Source organism: Muntiacus reevesi, chromosome 5 (assembly GCF_963930625.1).
Source record: "Muntiacus reevesi chromosome 5, mMunRee1.1, whole genome shotgun sequence".
Taxonomy (NCBI): Eukaryota; Metazoa; Chordata; class Mammalia; order Artiodactyla; family Cervidae; genus Muntiacus; species Muntiacus reevesi.
The window spans coordinates 36,060,790-36,080,036 of record NC_089253.1 but is presented as its reverse complement, the minus strand read 5'-3'; positions in this window follow the sequence as shown (position 1 = coordinate 36,080,036).

The following is a 19,247-nucleotide window of genomic DNA, read 5'->3' as shown; positions in this document are numbered from 1 at the left end:
ATGTTTTTCTAAAATGAATGAACCCTTCTGTTTGATTAACTAAGAATACTGATATGTGCTAATTGTCAAATTACTTGCAGAAGAACAGAAAAGAATAAAAAAGAGAGTTTTCCTCTAGGTTTACTAACCAGTGACCACTGTTGATGTTTCTGATATGCATTGTTCCAGACACTTTCCTATGCAATCATACACACCTTAAAAAAAAAAAAAAGCAAGAACGGGCTGATGCAACACATGCTTTTGTGCTTCATATTATAGTTGTCTCTTCAAAGTAGGAGTTGCAGGTTCCATTCTCCCTCTTTCTTTTTTGTATCTGTTTTCTTGTTTGTCTGCTTGTTTTTTATTTTTTGGTTTCTCCGAAACATGTAGGATCTTATTTCCCCAACTAGGGATCAAACCCGCACACCCTATGTTGGAAGCATAGTCTCAGCCGCTGTACCGCCAGGGAAGTCCCAGGTCCCAATCATTCTTCTTGAGGAAGTCACGATTATTCAGCCCAGTCCCCTGATAGCGGGCACTCAGATGGTTTCCATTTTTTCCCCTTGCCAGCACTCCTTGGGTGGACATCCCTGTACTCAAATGATGGTGGCGAAGGCCAGGTGGCTGTCGGGGAGGTGGTGGATGTGGTTAGAATCTGGCTACATGTTGAAGGTGAAACCAGCAGGATTTCCCTAGGATGGGTTGCAAGAGGAGTCAGGGGGTATTGGCCAGGGTACCTGGCAGAATGGGGGGCCCTGTCCTGAGATGGAGCCAATTAGCTGTTTGCTTTTGGCCCACATTCTGCTTGAAATGCCATCAAACATTCCAGTAGGGGTGCTGAGCGCACCGTGGGGAGTGGGAGATGTGAGTCTGGGCCCAGGAGAGAGGTCCAGGCTGCGCACATACTGGCGTCATCACTGTGGACGTGGGCGGGACGGTGGGCGGTGGTGGCAGAGACCCGTGAAGTCACTACCCCACCTTTCTCTGCCCCGCGGTTGTGCCCCAGAGAAGAGCCAGACAGTGCCATCCGGAGCCCACCCTCCTTCACCTGGCAGCCATTCCCCTCCCCCTCCCACCTTCCTTTTCCAGCCACCTGTTGTCTCTGTGTGGGTGGAGGGAGGGGGTTGCTATTTTGGGCTCCCTCCATCCCACAATGAACAGAGGAAAGAGCTTCCGAGGCAGAGGCATCGGCGCCAGCCCCAGCTCACTTGAAACTGGGTCAGTCTGGAGCCCGGGGCCTCCACACCCAGCTCTGGTCTGTCATCAATCTGAGACCCGCATGATCGATCTGAGACCCGCCTGTCCCTGCTTCTGCCCGGCGCCATCTAGGCCCCCCCAAGGCTCTGACTGCCCCCCTGGTCCTCTGTTCAGGCTGAGAATGTGAACCGGCCAACTCTTGTTCAGGCTCCAAGCACGGGCAGTGGGAAGGGACATTTCTGCCGACACTGTCCGGCAGGCCGACTGGAAGGGCTGCCTACCATGATCCCCAGGAAATACAAATGTGTTTGCAGAATCCCCCGTCTGATACTTCACAGGAAAGACTCAGGCTCAGGTGGAATTGTCTTTGAGGCTTTTCCTTGGTTGGCTGTAAAACAGATGTGTAAATAGACACTGTCAATGACTTAAAAAACACACAAGTTTTACTGAGTTACAACACACACACACAAAACCACTGCACACTTCGAGATGTAGAACATTTCTGCCCCCGAGAAGGCTCCCTAGTGTCTCTACCCATCCGTAGCTCCCTCCTCCCATCACGAGCTAAGCCCTATTCTGACTCCATCATGGTCGATTAGTTTCACCTCTGCTTGGGCTTCATGTAAATGGAATCAGAGAGAAATTGCTCTTCGGTGTCTGGCTTCTACCACTGAAAATTATGCCTGTGAAATTCAGCCCTGTTTTTTAGTATAGCAGTGGTCTGTGCTTTTTAATTGCTGTGTTGGATCCCATTGTATGCATACCGCATCTATTCAGTGTTCATGACATTTCTCTAAGTAACATGAAGAAGTGTGTCTTTTCTAGCATTGTATTCCCAGAGCTTGGCATGAGCTTGCTGTACAGTTTGTCTGATAAATGAATGAATCATTGTTCGAATTCCCCTGGGCTGTATTCAAGCCATTGTGTGCCCACCCAATTTGTGGACTGCCTCTCAGGCATGCTGGGATTGTCTATCAAGGACCAAGTAGTTACTCATGAAAACCTCTGGCGAGGACCTGGAGTCCACAGTCCTTATCCCTGCTCCCTGCTCTCTGGAGGATGCATCTCTTCCTCCATCAGCCCCATAGCACACCACTACCTTATTACAGTCCAGTTCTGGGGTTGCTCGAGCCCCTGATCTGACCCCTCATCCCCACCTTGGGGAAATGAGTGGCGACATCTGTACACCAAGTGACCTGAAGCAGTGTAGGCTGCAAAGGTGAAGTGCTCAAGCCAGAATGAGGATATTGGATGCTAGAGCCTTGCTGTGTGACTACGGCCATACCCCTGCCCTCTCTGGGCCCTGCTTCCCTCATCTGTGCAGAGGTTCAGCTTTGTCTCATTTGTGGGTTTCTCTTGGGGCTTCTGTCTGCTGACTGTGGGACCCACAGGATGGGGTGCACCTCCTCTATTGGCTTCTGGAATGGATGGGGTTCAAAGCTGCCATCCTGGAATTATACTTCTCCGGGTGGGAAGTTGTTGCTCAGCCAGGTACGTTGCTGAGTGATCACGCCCCCAGCCCTGCCCCGATCCTCGTCTTTGATGGTGAAATGTGAAATCAGGAAGCGGCTAGCTCTTGAGTGAAGTCGTATCGAAATGAATCCATCAAGGCAAATGGGATCTTGATTTTTTTTTTTCTGTTCCGTGGTTGCTGTTTCCTGAGTGGAAACATAAAAGATGACAGGGTGCTTTCAATAGAAAACAAAGCAAGAGGGGTGATGGAGTGCATGTTAGGTGGGGATATTAAAACCAGATTGTGGGAAGAAAGGCTCCTCCAAAACACTCTGAGTCTTCTGCCTTCACACAGAGGCTGCATCTATAGAGTCTAAACATCTGATTGGATCCAGATGAGAAGAAGCTAGATATTTTGTCTACACTGGTAGCAAACATACAACATATATAACCATTCCATTCCTGCGCCCTTAACAAACATCACTAATCAATTACGGTATTCATTTCTGCCTAGTTCAAATGCAGCTTAGATTCATTCCTAATATAAATAGCATTTCACACCATTAGATCTGGTGTGTGAATTGAAATCTGTTAACTCTGGTCTACACATAAGTCATTGGAAAGACTGATGCTAAAGTTGAAGCTCCAGTACTTTGGCCACCTGACACAAAGAGCTGACTCACTGGAAAAAAAAAAAAAAAAAAACCCTGATGCTGGAGATATTGAAGGCAACAGGAAAAGATAGCAGCAGAGGATTAGATGGTTAGATAGCATCACAGACTCAATGGACATGAACTTGAGAAATATCCAGGAGATAGTGGAGGACAGGGAAGCCTGGCATGTTGCAGTCCATAGGGTCGCAAAGAGTCAGACATGACTTAGTGACAGAACAACAATACATAACCAAGTAGTATGAAAACTTGACAACTTTTGCATGTTGGCTGAGTTTTTTTTTTTTTTTTAATCCAGGTTTTGGGCTCCATTTAATCTAGATGCTCACTGGATAAAATCTGAGAGCTCTAGAAAGAACCACGTGAAAACCACTGTTAGAGCATCCTTCCTTGATGTACCCTTTAAAAGTAGGAAGTGGGAGAATCTTCCCGAACCTTTAGCGTAGGTTTTCTAGTCTGAGAAAGGGTCTTGAGACAGCAACAGAGCTGGGAACTTTGAGGGAAAGGAGAAAAAGGAAAATGGCAGGCTTGACCCTCTTATCTGACTCCTCCTTTAGGGTTTGAGTCAGTCCTGGATTGAAAATGAGATGACTAACAATGACAATAACATAACATCAAGATGTCTCTTGGGTCTGTAGGTCACGTTATAGTTTTGTTTTTTAATATTTATTTTATTTATTTAATTGGCTGTGCTGGATCTTAGTTGAGTCACTCGGGATCTTCAATCTTCCTTGAGGCATGTGGGAACTAGTTCCCCGACCAGGAATTGAACCTGGGGTCCCCTGCACTGGGGGAGCAGTGTCTTAGCCAGCAAATCACCAGGGAAGTTCCCACGTTGCAGTTTACAACGTGCTCTCCCAGACCCTGAGAAGTGTCATTATCCTCATTTTTAAGTTTTTATTTCTGGATTTATTTCTCTGGTTAGGGCTAGGAGTTATTCCTCATTTCTGGGGAAACAGACACAGAGAAGTTCAGTGATATATGCAATGACACACAGCCAAGAGTGGCCCGAATCGTCCTGTGTGACCTCAGCTCCCCCTCACTCACTGCTGAGTGAGGTATCCCTCACAGATCTACTTCTTAGTTGACCTCTCTGTCACTGTCTTTGCCTGCTGCCCTGGCTGCTGACTGTCCCCGAACTGAATGAGTTCACGGCACATGTAAAGTGGAGACATTTTTCTCCACTTTCTCCCTGGCAGTTCCATGGGCTTAGCCCCATCTCTTCCCCTAGCGGGGAGATGACATGGCTTCTTGCCTCCAGTCACCCCCAAGCCTTGCTCACGGTGCTTCTGTGTGCTGCTTCAGGTTGAGAACATAGCAGGTAGCGGAGGTCTGGAGGCTTGAGAGTGAACTTAGGTTTGGAGCGATATGGATCTGGTCTCTGCAGCTGGCTAGCTTCAGCCCTGATGTGGAATCAACTTATTAAAAGCTGCAGTCCGCACAATGCCCAAGAACCTCTTCCTGGTTTCTCCACTTGACTCTAAGTTACTTTGGAGTTTCTCTATGGACCTCACCCCCCCGCCCCGCCCCAAAAACCTGCTGCTTCGTAAGTGACACTTATATTCTGATCCCCCAGGGAGAAAATAGAGAAGAGAATCCTTGCAAAACCAGCCCACAATTTGGATCCGGCCTGGACAGTACTGTATTTCCTAGTCAGCTTCCCACGTCCAAGCTGGTACTCCATCCAGTCCTTCTTTCAGACAGCTACCAGAGTGATCTCTGTAAAACAGAAATCTGAAAACTTTCCTCCAAGCTCTTCAGCCCCTCCCGCATCACACACAGCAGACAGATACTATCAGACCAGACTAGGGGGACCCTGAAATGGTGGGGGTTGCCCTGAACCAGGAAGGGGGCAGCACGGATGGCTATTCCCTGTCTAAAGAGAACCAACCCAACCCTGATTGTTGCCATAGAAGAATACTGCTGAGGTCCCAGATCCCGATTTTCCAATACAACTTGAGTAATCTGGATTTTTACAGGAAATCTCCCAATTTTCAAATGTTGGTTTATATTTTTTAAAAAATCACCATGTGAGTGAAATGCACAAACAAAGCATTTCCCACAACAAAACGTACGGAAGCATTGTGACCTCTGCTCAGGAGATGCTGGCAGTTCTCTGTAAACGCCATGCTCTTGTGTCTGTGGCTTCCCACGTCTTGATCTGTGTGCTATCTTTGCGGATCAGCTTGTCCACCAGCTAGCTGTGTGGCTTTGGGCCAAATGAGGGAACATCTTGGTGACTCCTGCATAGGGTGAAAAAAATATTGTCACCTACCTTGTAGAGTGATGGGGAAGGTAATATAAGTGAATGGATGTGTAAGGCATGAGAAAGTTCTTGGCATGTCGTAGGTGCTCAGCCAGTGTTAATTAACATTGTCGTTATTATCATTATCATCCTTCTACTCTTGGTTGACACCTTCTCCGAGAAGCCTTCCTAGAATCCTTGAGGGCAGCCCATCTGCCCCTCCCCCTTGACCCTGTAGCACAGGTGCTCTCCCATCCTAGCATCCATCTCTCTATACTTGTGTTAGTGTCTCAGTGTCCCCATGACAGTGAACACGGGGAGAAGAGGGACTGTGTCTTTCTTTCCAGGCACAGCTACTAGCAACACCCGGCCCAGAAGAGGCCTCCGTAGAGGCTGGATGAAAAGATGTTCCTCGAATGAACGGAGGGCTTCCCAGGTGGGGCTAGTGGTAAAGAGTCCACCTGCAATGCAGGAAACACAAGAGACAAGGGTTCAATCCCTCAGTCGAGAAGATCTCCTGGAGTCGGAAATGGCAACCCATTCTGGTATTCTTGCCTAGAAGAGGAGCCTGGCGGACTACAGTTCATGGGGCTGCAAAGAGTCGGACAGGACTGAGCACACAGTACTAATCAATGAATGAGTGGATGGGAGGCTGGAAGCCTGGTCAGCTGGATATTTCAAGCCTGCTGTAGGGCAGTGCTCCTTCTGGAGGCACATCAGGTGGGCCTGTCTGGTCCCCACTGCGGTGTAACATCCATTGTTTCCAGCAGCTAGTCTGGTTGAGGGAAGCAAAGAAACAAGAAGCGAAATTGACAGACACTGACCAACTCCTTTTCACTTCCGGTGTGAATGAAAGAAACTGAGCCCCTTGAGAGCCTGGTGCGGGGGGTGTGGGGTGCGTGAGTCATGGTGTGTCATAGAGATTTTTTGGATGCATGTTTCAGTTTCAAAAGCACGAAACACTCTTACTACGGGTTGAGAAACCGGAACGCCAAATGACTTGTCCCAAACAGGAGGCTGCTTTCTGTGTCTGGTAAAGTACCTGGGAGTTTTTTTTTTGTTTTGCTCCATCTCAGTTGGTGGCTGAGCTGTGGGGCCTTACAGTGATGTTATGGTCCAATACAGTAGCGTTCCTGAACCTCTGAGCCCTGACTAATTCTTCTGTCCTTGGGCTGGTGTTAAAAAAAAAAAAACACAAAAACCCTCTGTGGTCACAACCGAGATGTGACTGATGATAGACTCTGAGTCCCGAGAGTCTCACCAGCCTACTCTGGCACGTTTTGGGGATGCTGTGAAACTCGATAGAGCTGCCTGTCATCATAAGAGAACCAAATGAGTGGGGGTAAGAACTTCAGATCAGCGCACGAGTTATCTTTCTTGCTGGTGGTACAAACAGACACTTGCCGGAAGCTGCCTCAGTGGAAGCAAGGTCGTGCTTTGCAAGGGTACTGTCGAGTCTTTGCTGGGAATGATGGAGGTTTTTTCCGCTTTCTCATTTTCCATGACTCAAATACTGTTTTGACCTGGGACTTTTCGTGTGTGGGATCCTGGCTGAATGTTTGTGATTTTCAGGAGTTCTGGTGGGAGTCAGGTATGGTGTGGCTGGGGTGAATTTGAAACTCACCTCAAATTTACATTCCATTCATCATGATCGGTGACCCACATGTTTAATAAGGCTTTGGTGAGATCAAATCAGTGGGACTGGGCAGGCAGAACATGATTGCTTTCACTGGTCCCTCCTGCACTCACCCCTCAACCTCCAGGTAAATTGACCTTGAAGCTGGACAGTCAACCTCTCAAGGATGCCTACTTTCATGGCCCTAATTTTGTGTACAGTTGGATTTTTTTAAAGAGGGCCCCTAAACTGTATAAGCTTCAGGTCCCCAAACCCAGATCCATCCCCAATCATGTATTATGAATAATTAACTCGATTGACTTAAGAGCTGGAATCTTGGCTTCATCTAGGATCCAGCAATTGACAGATTTGTTTATCTTGTTTGTAGCTGTTATAGAAAGTATTTACTTCATACTCCAGACACAAGTCATACGCTTGTGACCAGTCAACCTAAGTAAATAATAATTATGGGTAGCCCTTGCTAGAAAATAAAAGGTCCAGCATAATATGCATTTGAATTAGCTTGAATGGCAGAGAGGGTTGTAAGTGTGAAGAAGTTTCTCAGTTGACCATGACAGCTGACACATACATGGTCCTCTACAAGATTTCACAGGTGGGGTTTCAAGGGGCTGACAACTACCTGGGAGGTGGGCAGGACAGGGGTCATTATCATCCCTTGCAACAGGTGCACAGACAGATCTAGAGGTCAAGGAACTCATTCAGGGTCACAGTGCCACTAAGAGGAACAGCCAGGATTCAAATCCAAGTCACTGAAACTCCAAATTCAGTTAAAACTGCCTCCATGTTGCTTTTCTAAGAGGCTACATGCGAGAAAGGCCAAAATATGTTTGCTGATAAATATTTACTCCTTGGGCTTCCCCGGTAACTCGGCTGGTAAAGAATTTGCCAGCAATGGAGAAGAGACCCCAGTTCAATTCCTGGGTCTGGAAGATCCCCTGGAGAAGGGATAGGCTACCCACTCCAGGATTCATGGGCTTCGCTGGTGGCTCAGATGGTAAAGAATCCACCTGCAATATGGGAGACCTGGGTTCGATCCTTGGGTTGGGAAGATCCCCTGGAGGAGGGCATGGCAACCCTCTCCAGTATTCTTGCCTGGAGAATCCCGTGGATAGAGGAGCCTGGTGGGTTTACAGTCCATGGGGTCGCAAGGAGTCAGACACGACTGAAGCGACTTAGCCCCTTTGCTCCTTATGGAGGGTGACCGCACTTGAACTCTACCTGGATGGGTCAGCAAGAGTGAAAGTGACTGAGAGGGGTCTGTGTGCTGGGCTCTGTGCCCAGCAGGGTCACCAAGGCGCTCAGTCCTACCAGGAGCATGTTATTCTCTGGGGTTTGCAGAAGAAGAAGCCGGGGCTCACACAGAAGGTGGACTCACTCCCTCTCCCCCACCTCCTTTCCTTGACTGTCAGGTTCAAGGTTAACCCACAGAGGTTGGCAGTGGTTCACCAGGTGAAAAACCAAAATGCCCACTTGAGATGTGATGACCCTTTGATTTTGTGACTCTCTTTTTCCCAGTTGACTATTGACTTGAATGTTTGTTACAGTGTGAGGGGAGATGGTCTGGTGTTTTGACTGATGCTACATGTTACCTAACAGATTAATACTGGACAGCTAACCTACCTGTTTAGCTGCAGTGGGGGTACACAGCATTGTCAGGCTACGAGGACTCTAGAACATGGCAGGACTAAATGGACTACTGCGTGTGTCTAGTCCTACCTAGGGTTACAAACTCAGGTGCCCAAGGTGCTGGGCAGTGGCCATACCATGGGAACCAAGCCAAGGATAAGCTGAGAGTGAGCAGCAGGGCTATGGCATTCAAATTCAGAAACTTCAAAACTCTGTGCTGAGCAAACAAAACCTGTCATTCCAGGTAGATTTAGCCCCGTACCACTCCAGTGTGGTCAGATATTCATTGTACCAGCAGGAGAACTGATGCCCTGGGAGACAGAGAATTAATGAATTAATTCAGGAGTTTGTTCTTAGAAATTTTTTTAAAAGCCCTTCATTTGTGCATAAGGTTTCAGCATTTATTAAGTGTGTGATCACACAAATTATTTCAGTGAGTCCTCATTATATCCTCATTTTATTTTTTTTATTTTATTTTTTATTAGTTGGAGGCTAATTACTTCACAACATTTCAGTGGGTTTTGTCATACATTGACATGAATCAGCCATAGAGTTACACGTATTCCCCATCCCGATCCCCCCTCCCACCTCCCTCTCCACCTGACTCCTCTGGGTCTTCCCAGCCCACCAGGCCCGAGTACTTGTCTCATGCATCCCCCCTGGGCTGGTGATCTGTTTCACCATAGATAATATACATGCTGTTCTTTTGAAACATCCCACCCTCACCTTCTCCCACAGAGTTCAAAAGTCTGTTCTGTACTTCTGTGTCTCTTTTTCTTTTTTGCATATAGGGTTGTCCCACTGTTGGTATTAATAGCTCCCTTTGGAGAAGGAAATGGCAACCCACTCCAGTATTCTTTCCTGGAAAATCCCACGGATGGAGGAGCCTGGTAGACTACAGTCCATGGGGTCACAAAGAGTTGGACCCGACTTTTGCTCCCCACAGTATCCCAGCTCAAGGAATAAATCACCGGCCACCCTAGCTGGAAGGTCCCTGGGGCATCTGACTTCGCCCTTCGCCCTGACCTTCTGAGGCATCACATTCACACTTGGCCAAGCAGCTCTGGTTCCTCATCTAGTCTTTCTTCTGCCTTGTGAGGACAGCAATGAGGATGCTTAAGTGACCCCTGGGAGAGGTGGGGCAGTGTGTCTGTTAGGGAGAGCACAGGCTCTGGTTTCTGTCTAACCCCAGTTCCAATGCAGACCCTGCCACTTACCCACATAAACTACTTCACCTCCCTGAGCCTCAGTTTCCTTATCTGTGAAATGGGAGTAGTAATAACAGCAACTTCACAGCCACGGTTTGAGGATTAATGGAGAGGATTCAGGGAAAACCACTTAGCATACAGCTGGCATTGACACTGGCAGTTACCATGGTGCATGTGAGGAGTGTTTGGAATTAATTAACCTTGGAATTAACCTGTGGGGAACTGTCATGGTCTAAGACACTTGAGGCAATTTGAAGCCAAAATCATTGGTCGGTGGTGATGTCATGGCCCGACGAGTTTGAAGGCATGAAACCTGGGACTGGCCTTGTGCTCAGTCCTGGTGCTGGGTCCTGGTGCTGTTCCCAGGCTGCGTGGGAGCTTGGGTGAGATGTGATGGGGGTGGGGAGACCCGCTGTAGTTTTTGTGACTCTGCACTTGTCTCACTGAGGAGGTGGATTTGGAGTTGAGTTTCTAGAGTGGGAGGTGGCGGGTTGTTTGGGGTGCACTTTGGGATTTGACTAAGATGTGTTTTACCAGAATTGCATGCTGTCGGGTTAGAGACAAAGCCCAAGGGCAAGGAGAGGAAAGCAGGAGGCAGGTGAGCTTTCCAGGACACTTGGGACATGTGGGTTTGTGGGCACTGTTCAGGCCACCCAGGGAAAGTGTTCAGAATGCAGCCATGCTGTGGGCGGTGGTTTAGAGGCACCAGGACTTGAAAACTAGCCGGGTCTCTTTAGGACCCAGCAGCTCTCCACCTTGGCTGTACTTCAGGATTCCCCAAGGAGCTTAAAAGAGGCCCTCAGTCCAGACTGCACCCCTGGACCAATTAAGTCAGGATTCCTGGAGTGGCTGCAGCCATCAGAACTCAATTATCTCTGAGCTCAGCCCTCATTCTGAAAATTAGGATCAGACCCATTTGTGGCTGTGAGTACTCATTCTTCTTATGAGCAAATGCAGATAATGCTGGAAAAGCACTTTGGAAGTCATCAGGGGCCATGTAGTTACAAAGTCATAACCATCAATCCATCCATCCCACAGTACTGCATCCCGCTGACAAATGGGTCTCCTTGGACAACCGCCCTCACCCCCCAACATCTACTCTTTGGATAGGTAGAACCCCATGTCAGGTCATATATTGATGTAATGGAGCAGAGGCCGGATGAGAAACAGCACCCAGGGGTCTTCAGGATGCGGACCTAGAGTCTGAACTGATTGAAGCTTGCAGGCAACAGTATGGTGACAGCCTTCTTGTGGTCCACAGCTCTGGGTTGGCGGGCCAGCTCTGTCACCGCCAGCCACATGACTTCCCCAGTCTGGGCCTCAGTTTCCTCCTTCGTCCTCGGGGCTCTGTGTGCCTGCGGGTGCAGGTTCCCATGAGAAGTCAGGGCAAGGCTTCTACTTGACCACACACTTTTCAGTCACACTCCTTGGAAGCCCTTGAGTCGGACTGGGGGCTCCTCTTCTTTTTTATTTTTGACACAGCAAACTAATGATCTGCTCTGATCTCTGGATCTTTCTCTATTTGCATTTCTATTTCCCTGCATTACTGGGGGTTGATGGTTCTCAAACTTCTTAAGAATTACTGGCCAAGCTTTTTTAAATGTTCTTTCCCTGTTTCAGTAGATAGGAGGTGGCAAGCCTAGGAATCTGCATTTTCTCGTGTCCTTGCAGGAAGTGTGATGTGGGTGATTTGCCCAACCCAGAGCTTGGTTCCCATCCTGCCTCATTCCACCCTCTCTCATTCATCCTGACGCCCTCACTTAGCACATCACCTAGGGGCCCCTGGACTTGGACTTTAGGGTAAATGACCAGTTTGGACCTACCTTCTGCCACTTACCTTTTTATACAGTTCTTGAGGTTCTCACAGCAAGTATACTGGAGTGGTATGCCATTCCCTTCTCCAGTGGATCACGTTTTGTCAGAACTCTCCTCTATGACCCGTCCGTCTTGGGTGGCCCTGCACAGTATGGCTCATAGCTTCACTGAATTACACAAGCCCTTTTGCCAAAACAAGGCAGCCATCCATGAAGGGAGATTCAATGCTCTGGCCACCTGTCGTGAATGGCAGATTGATTGGGAAAGACCCTCGTGCTGGGAAAGGTTAAAGGCAGAAGGAGAAGAGGGTGACAGAGGATGAGATGGTTGAATGGCATCACCCACTCAGTGGACACGAACTTGGGCAAACTCTGGGAGATAGTGAAGGACAGGGAGGCCTGGCGTGCTGCAGTCCATGGGGTCGCAAAGAGTCAGACACAGCTTGGTGACTGAACAACAACAACTTGCCACTTGTGGCTGTGAGACACAGGACAAGGGTTCTGCCCCCTCGAGCCTCAGTGTCCTTGACTGTGAAGTAGGGAGACAGTGCAAGGCTCAGTATGTGTCGGCCAGGGTTACATTTCCCTGTGCCTGCCTGGGTTCTGTGACTGCACGGTCCGTGTCTTCCTCTGATCCCAGTGCTGGCTGGCCCCCAGCCCCTGCCCCTCACCCCGGCCCAGACAATGCCCCCCATCCTTGTGTGGGTTTTCAAGCTGACCCTCCATCACAGCTGATACTTGGAGAACAGGGAGCAGTCTTGTGTTGGGTAGAGCAAGCTCAGGCTGGTGTGGAAGGAGAGAGGATGTTCAGGCTGAATGACCATGTCTAAACCTAAACCCAAGGGATTCTGACTCATGACCATGAGCTGCAGAAAGGACACTGGGATGAACAGGACGTGTCTCCAGCCCTGTTGGTCTTGGGGCCCTGCTCTGAGCTGTTAGGATAGTAATAGACAGGATGACGGTGATACTGTAAGATGAGGTTGCTGAACCTGTGGCCGTTTGCAAGGCTAATGCTAAGCGACTTGCATCTTTAACTTATTTAATCTTCACATCAGCCCTGTGAAACTGTTACTCTCTCCATTCTAGAGATGAAGGAGCTGAGGCCCAGGTAGATAGGACTAGACTTGATTCCAGGTCTGTTGCTGTGGTTACACCCACTCTCCTCTATTGCCTTATTCAGCATTAGGACTGGCAAGGCTGGCAGCTCATAGCACATTACAATTTTCAAAACACTTTGTATACAAAGTATGTGAATTGGTTCTTAGAACTAACACTCTTCACTGGGTACTTCTTATGAATAACTTTATTGTAGTACTATTTACATAGCACAAAACTCACTTGTTTTCACTGTACAATTGAATACTCTTTAGTAAATTTATAAATCTGTGCAACACAAGACCTGTTTCACCAGAGTCCAATTTTATGACATTCCCATCAACAGGAAAGTCAACTGTGCCCACTTGCTGTCGCTAACCATTGTTATCCCAGCTCCAGACAAACACCATCTACTTTCTGTCTCTAGAGATTTGCCTTTTGTGGGTATTTAATATAAATGGAGTCATATGACACATGATCTTCTGTGCTTGGCTTCTTACACTTGGCAGAATTTGTTGAGGTTCATCCATGTTGTTACAGGTGTAGTACTTCACTCTGTTCTTTTTTTTTCCCCCACCATGGGGTTGTATTCCATTGTATGCATTTACCACTTTGGGTTTCTCCATTTGCCAGTTGACAGGTCTGGCTTATTTTCAGTCTTGCCACCAGGCTCTTGTGACATCTTATAACTGAGTGCTAAGAGTTATCACCGTCCTCACGTTACAGCTGAAATGGCTTGCAGTTAACCTGCTAGCACGTGTCAAAGGCAGACTTGAACCCCATCGGCCCAATTCCAAATGCACTTTATGGTTCCTGAAAACAACCTCCGGCTTCAGCTACAAGCCCGGGCAGTCGCTTTCCCATTCATCTGTGAAGATCCCTTCTCCATGCGCTCCTCAGGGATTCCCAGAGAAGGGAAGCCACCTCCCGCCAGCCTGCTTCTGCCAGCCCAGCAGCAAGAACATCCCGAGGCTCCAGAGGCCTGGAAATCAATTTCAATTGAGCAGAAGCTCTGTCTGTCCTAGGAGACAGGGGCTAATTTCCTGCAGTGAGGAGGAGGACAGTGATGTGTGGTTTGGGCTTGACCCAGCTCCCCAGGGTAGGAGAGCTAACACATTCAGACACTGCCCGTGTCTCTTTGATGTTAATTTAAAAAGCTCTCAAGTGCTGAGGAGCTAGACCCAGAAACAAGCGGCTTCAGGACACACAGAGAGTGTTTTCTGGTCTGTTTCTCCTTCCACAGAGTTAGGGAGACAGTGCTGGCTGTTCTGGGGACTGATTGTTCATAGCATCACCTGGGACACCCACTTACTCAGGTTTCTGGACCTCCTGCCCCCAGCGGGACCCCTCCAAGGTCCGGGGATCAGGCCATGGCTGGGGAGAAGGGAGCAGGTTGGGGGTCCCCATCTGTGTGCCCTCTGCCCAGCCCAGCTCTCTGTGGTCATGGCATGGGGCAAAAGCTGAGCTCCCCTTGTCCCCCCAGGTTTAGAAGGTCTGCCACAGGGAGGCAGGGTTGAGTGGAAACAAGGGCCTGCCTAGAGCCATCCCAGGGTGATGTGTGGTCCAGTGTGGGTTTCACACTGGCCTATGTGAATACGGTCTTCAACGTCATGGGAGGACACTGGTTAGAAATGGAAGAGTGGGTGTGATGGGGGTTCCCATACCCCTCACCTCCATGCTTCAGCTGTACTGAAATCCTGTCTCAAAGCAGCTGCCTTGAGGGGACACCTGTCTCTTCAGGCAGACAGCATGGGTGGGGGGTGGGCATGGGCAGGGACTCCTGCCAGACCTGGTGGGACCCTGGCTCTGTTACAGCCATGTGCCCCTGGTCTAGGTGCTTCACCTTTCTGAGCCTCAGCGTTCACACCTGTAAATGGGGCTGGATGCCTGCCCTGCCTCCCACTGGGTGTGTTCCCAGCATCCTTAGGGGAAGAGAAAGCACCTGTGCCTCATGCCTAAGAGGTGCACTGTGGTCAGCTCAGGCTGCTCATTTTCTGGGCTTCTTCCCAGGCCCCAGGAAATGGCAATTGTGGGCACCTGTAGAGCCCAGAAGAGGAGAGAAACAGTTCTGTCTAAGCCCTTGGAGCTGAAATGCTGACTATTTTGTTTCCTCCAGAGATGATATATTCATTTTATCTGGTGATTATAAATCAAAGGCCCAAATATGCAGAAAACCATTTTCATAGAGATTTTAATGAAGTCAAAGGGAGCCAGGGTGAAAAATGGACATTTTAGGTCCTGGAATGAGGAATCACAAGGATTCTCCTCTCCTGGCTTTGCCTTTATGACACTGAGAGGAGCTGTTAAAACCACCACGAAGTGAGTCTTATGCAGCCTTTAAAACTCATATAAGAGGCCTTCCCTGGTGGCCCAGTGGTTGAGAGTCCACCTTCCAATGCAGGGGACCCAGGTTCCATCCCTGGTTGGGGAACTAAGACATGCCGTGGGGCAACGAAGCCCACCCACTACAACTAGAGAAAGCCTGGTTACCTCAACGAAGACCCAGCGCCACCAAAACAGGGAAAACAGGACAAAAAACTCATTGAACAGTTTATAGTGATGCGAAATACTATCAATATGATGTGATGTGACTCTCAAGCTAGACGTGTGGCTTTACAGAGCCTTCACAGCCCCTTCATATATTTTGAGTGATAATGTACAACTTTGCATCTTTAACTTATAAACATAGTAAATATATAATGTATAAAGATAATTTCAATTTTAAAATATTGGTTACTAACATCTATTTACTAAAATAAATATTTATCCTTAATTAGTCCCCGCTTTCTTGGGCCCTCACTGTGCTCCAGGTTCTGTGCACAACCAACCCTTGCTGTGTCTCATCTTAGGGAACCCTCCCAACAACCTTGTAAGGCAGATTGTCTTCTTCTCCCCATTTCACAGATGAAGAAATGAGGCTGAGGAAGTTTTGATGACAGGACTAAGGTTGCATGGATAGGAGGTGAAGTGGTCAGAGCAGTACCAGCATCTCTGCATCTTTGGCCATCCCATGGGGTTGTAGAATCTGTTTCCTCAACCAGGGATCAAACCTGGGCTCACATCACTGAAACCACTGAGTTTTAACCACTGGACTGCCAGGGGATTCCCTGGTCTTTACACTGTTTTATTGACCCACACTTCTCTGTGCTATGGGCTTGCTTGGTGGCTCAGACAGTAAGGAATCTGCCTGCAATGCAGGAGATCTCAGCTTCCATCCCTGGGTCAGGAAGATTCCCCTGGAGAAGGCGATCGGCTAACCGCTCTAGTATTCTGGCCTGGAGAATCCTATGGACAGAGTAGCCTGGCGGGCCACAGTCCATGAGGTCACCAAGAGTGGGACAAGACTGAGAGAATAACACTTTCACTTTCACCTTTCTGCTCTGTACTATAGATAATGCACCTCGCATGTGTCGATACAGAAGGGGGATGGATAGACTTGAAAGTCCTGGGATGTGATACGAGGTGACACGAGGCAGAACCCGGCAAGGCCACACGGGGACACAGAAACACATGGAGCAGGACCCCAGGGGGCTGGGCTCAGGGCACAGCGGTCTGTGGGTGACAGGGAGTGGGGGCCGCAGCTGCCTTCTCTCTGCCTGGGACCCCTGTAGTGGATGTTTCATTTGTGCCATTTTAAAACTTGGAGGAACCCAGGGGAAGAAAAAAAATCAGTCAATTCATTTTTAAAAGGACAGCACAGAAAATCAAACTAAACGAATGATTTTTCCATCACAAAGCATTGTGTAATTACAAAATAAAAAAAGACTAGAAAAGGCCTTCTTCCCACAGTGATGAAACTGCGGTGGTTGGTTTTACAAAGAAAACAGAATTCAGCTGAACGTGCTGTGAGAGTGTGTGAAAAATAGATGTCAAGGCTTTTGAAAAGCTTGAAGCAGTAATAACCACAGAGCACCAGCGGCTAGGATTTATTAAGCACTTACTATATGCTGGGCACTGAGCTGGGAGTACCCTCTCGGGGATCCCTGTGGTTACAGTGATTTCATGGGGACGGGGGTAGTGACCAGATCTTTATTGGACCTTTATTGGGCGTCTGTAGTGGACAAGCACTGCTGTAAGTGCCTTTCATGCCTTTGCTCAGTTAGAATCACAACGCCTCCGGGGAGATGAGGAGACACAGAGAAGCAAAATAAACAGCTGCTTCAGGGTGTGGGATGGGCACCATGGTTATCTCTATTTCACCAGATGAGACGTGAGCAGCTGAGGCAGGTGAAGTAACTAGCTCAAGGTTCAGAGGTACATGCTCAGTAGACATCAGTGAAATGAGGAAATAAATATTTTTCTCGTGCACATGGTATTTAAGAGCGTTTCTTTACAAGCCTTGGTTTTTGCTCTTTGGCCTGGGCACTGGAGTTCATCTCGACTTGAACCACATGGACACTTAGTGTGGGGAGTTCACCATCACACTCTTTGCCAAGACCAAGTCTTTTTTTTTTTTTTCTTTTTTGAGCTTAGTGGCTTTGCAATGTTGTGTTAGTTTCCGCTGTACAGCAAAATGAATCAACTATATCCACTCTTTGGGGAGGCTTCCCTGATGGCTCCGATCGTAAAGAATCTGCCTGCAGTGCAAGAGAGTTGGGTTTAATCCCTGGATTGGGAAGATCCACTGGAGAAGAGAATGGCTACCCACTCCAGTATTCTTGCCTGGAGAATTCCATGGACAGAGGAACCTGGCAGGCTACAGTCCATGGGGTTGCTGGGTCAAGACATGACTGAGCGACTAACACTTTGCCATTTAGGTCATCACAGAGCATTGAGTAGAGTTTCCTGTGCTATACAGTAGGTTCTCATTAGTTATCTATTTTATACATAGTACCAGTAATGTCAATGTGTCCATCTCAGTTTCCCAATTCATCCCACCCACCTCCTTTCCTCTTTGGAGTCCATACATTTGTTCTCTGTGACTGTGTCTCTATTTCTGCTTTGCAAATAAGATCATCTATACCATTTTTCTAGATTCCACATATATGCGTTAATGTATGATTTTTTTTTCTCTTTCTGACTTACTTCACTCTGATGATAGTCTCTAGGTCCTTAATGACAGCTTCGGCTGAAACTTAAGAGGAAAGGGCGCGTGCAGACAAGCAGGTAGCTTTATGTGAAGTTGGTTGAAACCAAGCTAGTGGTTGAAGAGCAGGCAGCTCACTCAGCTCCTCTTGAGCTGGGCCTGCAGGTGGGGGTTGGGGGACTGGGAGCAAGTACCTACCCGACTGAGCTGAGCCTGCAAGAGAGTGGCCCCCAGGGCCTGGATGGGTCAGGAAGGTGTGGTGGGCTCCCTGGGACCTTACCTGGGATAGAGGCTGGGGGAATAGGGTGCCAGGTGGAGAGAGAGCAAGCGCATAAGTTTGATGACCAGAGGAAATCGGATGTTTTACAGGGTCTGGTGAATTTCTGGCTCCTGTCTGGCCATGAGTGTGGGAACTATAGATGGGGGAGGGTTTTGTATCTTTCGCTTTTTAACTCAGATTTTCTCTCTCTCTCTTTGGGCCCTGATAGGCTGCTCATTTAGAGTTCTGATCCCAGGAGACAGCATGTCAAAGACAATTTTAGTTTAGTTTAGTTTCAGGTGCTTGACGTTTTGTTGAAGTACAGTTGGTATACATTCTTGTGTTAGTTTCAGGGTGCAGCAAAGTGATTCAGTCATGTATTTTTTTTCAGATTATTTTCCATTATAAGCTATTACCAGATGTTGAATATAGTTTCCTGTGCTGTACAGTAGGTCCTTGTTTATTTTCTACAGTGGTGTGTATTTGTTAATCCCAAACCCCTAATTTATCCCTCCCTCTTTCCCCCTCGGTAACCATAAATTTGTTTTCAATGTCCGTTCGTCTGTTTCTGTTTTGTAAATAAGTTGATTTGCATCATTTTCTAGAATTCCACACGTAAGTGATATGGTACATATTTGTCTTTCTCTGTCTGACTTACTTCACTTTACATGATAATCTCTAGGTCTATCCACACTGCTGCAAATAACATTATTTCATTCTTTTTTTTTTTTTTTGGTTGAGTAATATTCCATTGTATAAATGGACCACATCTTTATCCATTCATCTCTCAATGGACGTTTGAGTTACTTCCATGTCTGTGCTATTACAAATAGTGCTGCTCCTGTGAACACTGGGGTGCATATATCTTTCTGAATTAGAGTTTTCATTCAAGGGCAATTTAATTTACTGACATTGTCCCCTTTACCTGGGCGGGGGTGCAGCAGGGAATATGAGTTTGCTTTGATGATTAAGAACACAGTGTGGAACAGTTGAAGAAGAAATGGAAAGGGTCAAATGAGACACTTCGCTCTGCAGT